A 6,115-nucleotide genomic window follows, 5' to 3' on the forward strand; every position below is an offset into this window, starting at 1 on the left:
AGTCCCGACCCCAGTGAATAGGCTTGATGCCTTTGTCGAAGATCAAATGGCAGTAAGTGCGTGGGTTGATTTCAGGGTGCTCTATTCTATTCCATTGATCAGAGTCTCTGTTTTTATACCAGTACCATGCTGTTTTCTACAAAAGACCATGAATAGCCAAAGCAACGCTGAGCAAAAGAATCTGCTTTTTAACAAAATCCTCAGGGGATTTTGTCCACACTAAGTTTTGAGAAGCATCGGTTTCCAGTGCTGGAAAACAAACAAAAAGACAATGAGAAAAGTGGCCCAGAAATCTGGAGGAATTTTTGGAATACAGAGACTAGATGGCAATGGCTGATAGAGGAAAAGAAGAGTAAATTGCAATCCCAAAGAGTTGAGGAGAGTAATACTGCAAAGTGAGTTGGGGCTGGAGAAAAGCAGCAGACACCACCCAGCATCTTTCTGGACCTCAAAAACAGACCAAGGGAAAATCTGAGGGGGAGAAAGAAAGAAAGGAAAGGAAAATCAGTTCCTTCAAGGAGTAAAACATTCTCAAGCATCCAGCCCCAGGAAAATTCTTCCTCATGCTGGAAACGATGAGGTTCCTCAGCTAAGCTTCCTGCTCCTTTCAGATAAAATGGATTATTTCCTAGAAAAATGTACATTTCCAAACCTGACTGAAGACAACAAACATAGTCTGAATGAACAGATAGCTGTAAAATGTTAAGAAAATAATAAAAATATTCACCCTTCTGAAGGAAGCAGACCCAGTTAGTTTTATGGGTCAGTTCTACCAATTTCATCAAGAACAGAAAATACCTTCTCTACTTACACTTTTAGAGCTTAAAAAGATAGAAATATTGCCAATATGTATATTCTACCAGATTAGCATAACTTTGATATCCAAATTTTATAAGACCTTATAAGCCAATCTCACTTACAAAAGTAAACATAGATGTCCTCAATAAAATTTCAGCCAAAAAAACCCAAAAACTATTAGAGTGGAAGAATATTATGTCCAAGTGTTTATGCATATTAGGAACTATATCAATATAATTTATCATATTAACAGAATAATGAGAAGATTACATTACTTTTACTGAATGCTAAATGATTTTGACAAAATTAAAAAACTTTTTCTAATAAAAATTCTTCATAATTTGAAATACGTAACTTTTTAAACTTGAGATAGAATACTGTTATGGGTTGAAAATTTGTCCCCTCCAAAGCTCATGTGGAAGTTTGGTCCCCAATGTGGCAGTCTTGAAAGATGGGATCTTTAGGAGATGATTGGATCATGAGGCCTCTGTCCTCATGAATAGATTTATCCCTTCATAGATTAATGGGTTAATGGTTTAGTGGGTTATCATGGGTGTGGACTGGAGGCTTTATAAGCAGAGCACATGAAAACACTCTTGCTATCCTCACCATGTGATACCCTGTGCTGCCATGGAACTCTGTTCAGAGTCCCTACCAAGTAGGCCCTCACCAGATGTGCCCCCTGTATGGGACTGCACCCTTTTTCTAAGCAAAAACAACAGATGGCCTAAATGGATAAAAGGTGGCACCCAAGGGAAGTTAAAGGGGAGGGCTAAGCATAGAGAGGCAAGGCACGTGCACATTTGACCTTTTCAAGGATTGGCCTAAGCTTGTAAATCCCCGCCTGCTAAGCATATAAATATGATCTTTTGTGTTACAATAAACGGAACTGCCTGACAGAACCCCTGCTGCATGTGTGTGTGTTTGCTCCCTATCTGGGAGAGCAGTGGCTGCTCACCCATCTCTTGGAATCTCTTTTCGTCCTGTGTCCTGGTGGGGGAGAAAAGTGCAATCCCTTTGGCCGCAACCCTCTAGGGAAAGGACGCCCACCACCCCCTGGACCTTGGACTTCCCAGCCTCTAAAACTGTAAGAAATAAATTTTGTTTTCTCATAAATTACCCAGTTTCAGAAAATGGGCCAATACAAATATCTACCAGAAACCTATAGTAAACAACATAGCTAACATGAAAACTTGAACAACATTCTTGTTATAGGTAGGAACAAGACAAGAATGCTCATTATTTCCACAACATTGTTCTGGAAAACCTAGCCAATGTAATAGGACATTAAAGTGTAAGAAGAGCTAAAAATATTAGAAAGAAAGAGAAAAAAATATGATAACTTCTAGACAATATGAATCCAAGAGAAACAACCACAAAACTATAAAACTAATTAAGAAACCTATAAAGGAGGCCAGATACGCAATCACAATACCTAAGTTCTTAAAGCTTTGTTACGCATCAGAAATAACTGATGCAACAAACCCATACCACCTGTCAATAAATATTTCTTGAATGAACAACAAAAAATGCCATCAACAGAATATCTCTCTCACAATAGCAACAAAAACTATTTTTTAAAAATCTCCTAAGGAAAAAGAAATTTCCTAAGAATAAGATTCACAAGAAATGTGCAAGATACTAAAATATATATTAACTTATGAATTGAATGCCAAAGAAAATATTAATAAGATGTTTAATAATGCATGACAAGCTGAATTTCATGTCACTTTGAATAGGTAAAAGCAAAAGAATAGCCAAAAATTATTTGGAAAAAAAATGATGGAGGGATTTGCCTTACCAGATTTAAAATGTTCTTCTTCTGCAACTACAGTTTTGAAACAATGTGGTGCAATCCTGAAGCACATTCTTTTTATATGTGATAAAAGTAGCCTTATAATCATTGGGGAAAGGTTGGCCTACTAAATATTACAATAATTGGTATACATCAAGAAAAAAACAAAGTAAGATTCTTACTTCCCACCATCCCAAAAGGAAATTCCACAGGGCTTAAGTTATAAACACAAGCACACACCCATGCACGAGCATACACTATAAGACTATGCAAGAAAAAAACAGGAAAATTTATATCTGAATCTCAGAATGCCTCCATAGGAAAGATAGAAAACATTAAAATAATTGATGGGGCAGAGGCCTCTCTCTTTCATCTCAGTGGCTGCCATGCCATCCAGACTGAGGAAGACCTGGAAACTAAGCGGCCATGTAAGCCACGTCCACAGCTGTATTGACAAGCACCGGAAGCAGCCAGGAGGCCGGGGTAATGCTGGTGGCATGCATCATCACAGGATCAGCTTCAACAAATATCACCCAGGTTACTCTGGGAAAGTTGGTATGAGGCATTACCACTTAAAGAAGAACCAAAGTTTCTGCCCACCTGTCAACCTTGATAAATTGTGGACCTTGGTCAGTGAACAGACACAGGTAAATGTTGCTGAAAACAAGATGAGCGGCTCCAATCATTGATGTGGTGCAATCGGGCTACTACAAAGTTCTAGGGAAGGGAAAGCTTCCAAAGCAGCCTATCATCACAAAGGTCAAATTACTCAGCAGAAGAGCTGAGGAGAAGATTAAGGGTGTCGAGGGGGGGGCCTGTATCTTAGTGGCTTGAAGCCACATGGAGGGAGGTTCATTAAATGCTAACAAATGGTGAAAATAAAATAAAATAATTTATTAGAACCATATAAAAATCTAAAACTTCAGCAAAAATGTAAAGAACAAAAGTAAAGACAAGCAGCAGACTTCAGAAAACAATTTGCAACCCAGGTTACAAAATTAATTTCTACAACATTGTATCAGTCTGTTTCTGTTACTTATTTTAAAATACCTGGAACTGGGTAATTTATAAGAAAATGAAATTTATTGCTTACAGTTTCAGAGGCTGGGATGTCCACAGTCCAGGGAACACATCTGGTGAGGTGACTCTACAGCAATGCAGAGTGTCATGTGGTGAGAATGGCAGAGCAGAGAGAGAGAGACTCTTACATGCTCTCCTTTTAAAGCCCTCAGAACCATGCTCGTGACCACCATTATTAACCCATTCACTAGGGCAGGGTTCTCAGAATCTGATCACCTCTTCAAAGTCCCACCTTTCAATTACCATAATAAGACTTTCCATCCTCTCAACAGTCACAGTGGGGATCAAGTTCTTAATACATAAAACTTGGGTGACACAATTCAATCCTTATCAAACATTAAAAAAAAACCCTTACAATCAGTAAGCAAAAGATAACCAACTCAGTGTAAAATTGAGCATAACTATTAATAAATTATGTGGAATATACTATAAAGCAAATGTACCTCACAGGGCCTGGTTTTCCAAAGCTTTGCTGTTTCAAATATTGACCTTGCAGATGACTGGAAATTTTCCTCAGGCTGTAAGTCTCTGGTGTAAGATAAAGAACTGTGGCACAGCAAGGTTGCTGGCTCAAGAACAGACAGGTCACTGCTTGATATGTAAAGATACTGAGAAATTGATGGAGGGAGAAGGAATGTTTGCTAAGATCAAGCTGTTGTTGATAGGACCACTTAATTGTCTACTGGAGTGTCATCTGGCTTGTTTCGCTGAAAGTCACCAGCCTATATTGTTAAACTATAATCCCACCTATGTTCTCTTCCTGTAACTTCCTGGTCTGGAAAATAAATGCAGGAAGAGAACCCCAATTCGGGGTTAATTTCCCGAGGACGCAATGCCTCTTGCTTGAGGGTTCCAGTGGGAAATTAACCACTTTGGGGTCTCTCACTGCTCAGAAGAGATGGGCTTTGAGTAATCCTTTGCACCTCCATCATCCAGGGGAAGTGGGGTGACAAATCTATAGGGGGCGAAGCAACACAAAGCAACAAAATTAAAAGGCACAAAATACAAGATCATAATGTGTAAAATCTCAGTAGTATTTAGGAAAAAATACATGAATATTCACAATAAAATTGTTTATTTGATTCAAAAACCTTAACTTGTGAAATGTACAGTTCATTCTCATTACAGACGGAATAACTACCATTTGACAGGCATTAGCCTAGGTCTTGGAGATACAGAAGTGAACAAAACCAAACCTCTACAAAATAAATTTTAAAATAAAAATAAAAATCCCTGCCTTTGGAGCTTCTAATTCAGTGTAGATACACAGAAGTTTAAAAAAGCATACAAACACAGGGTAAAAAATAATAAAAATACACTGATCACTCATCTATCACTGAAACTAAGACTTCAAACATTACCAGTGCCATACATCAAGCCTTTTGTTCTATTTAGGAGTTAGCAAGATGCTGACATTGTAGTAATCACTGTCTTACTTTTTTTTATTCACCCACCAAATATTTACAAAGACTCTTCTATTTGTCAGGCAATGTACTAGGTGCTAGGGATAAATCATTGAACAAAACCAGCTTAAAATCCCTGCCTTCCTGGAACTTACAACATACCAGAGATAGACCATAAACAATAAACATAACAAATTAATAACAAATCCAAGAAAAGGAGAGAAGGATAAAGGGACTTTGAGAATGTGAGGTGGTGGTGGTAATAAGGTGGGCTTCATTAGGATGATGCCATATAAACACAGACTTGAAGCAGGTAAGGCATTGCCTACAGAGATATGGCTGAAGAGAATTCCATGCAGAGAGCAAGGCATAAAAGGAGAGTGAGGCTGGGTATTTGGGGAATGTCAAAGGGTCAGTGTGGCAGAAACAGAGTGAGAAAATGGGTGAGTGGTAGGAAAGGAGGCTCAAAAACAAGGGGCATGTGGAATTGGGCAGAGGGGGACAGATCATGACTTTGGCTTTTACACTGAGTCCATTGCAGTGTTCTGAACAAACAGAACCATTGCAGTGGTTTGAACAGAGCAGGGACATGATCTGACTTCTGTTTTTAAAGGATCTTTCTGGTTGCACTATAGATGAGAATGGGCCGTAGTGGCCAAAAGTAGAAGCAGAGGTTCCAGCTAAAGGACTCTTCTAACAATCCAAGTGAGAGGTGCTATCACACTAGTAGCAATAGAGACGGTGAGAAACGACTGGACTCTAGATATTTTTATTGTAGAGCCAATAGGATTTCCTGGAATTTTGGGGTGTGGGTTATGAAAGAGAGATGAGTCAAGGATGACTTCAAGGTTTGGGGCCTGAAATACTAGGGAGGTGCATTTGCCATCAAGCCAGATGATCTGGTCCCTATTGCCTCTCTGGCCTTATTTCTTCCTCCACCCTCCTTACCCATCTGGCTGCAGCCCCACTGGACTCTTTGCTGGTGCTTGAGATCACCAGGCATTCTCCCCTCCTGAGACTTTGTGCTGACTCTTCTCAA

The 6,115-nt window shown here is 39.1% G+C and overlaps 1 pseudogene; it reads left to right on the forward strand.

The window, feature by feature from the left end:
* Positions 1-2,979: 2,979 nt before the first annotated feature.
* Positions 2,980-3,427, forward strand: LOC103602579 (annotated as a pseudogene).
* Positions 3,428-6,115: the final 2,688 nt, after the last annotated feature.

The sequence above is a fragment of the Galeopterus variegatus genome, unplaced genomic scaffold (assembly GCF_000696425.1).
Source record: "Galeopterus variegatus unplaced genomic scaffold, G_variegatus-3.0.2 Scaffold4207, whole genome shotgun sequence".
Taxonomy (NCBI): domain Eukaryota; kingdom Metazoa; phylum Chordata; class Mammalia; order Dermoptera; family Cynocephalidae; genus Galeopterus; species Galeopterus variegatus.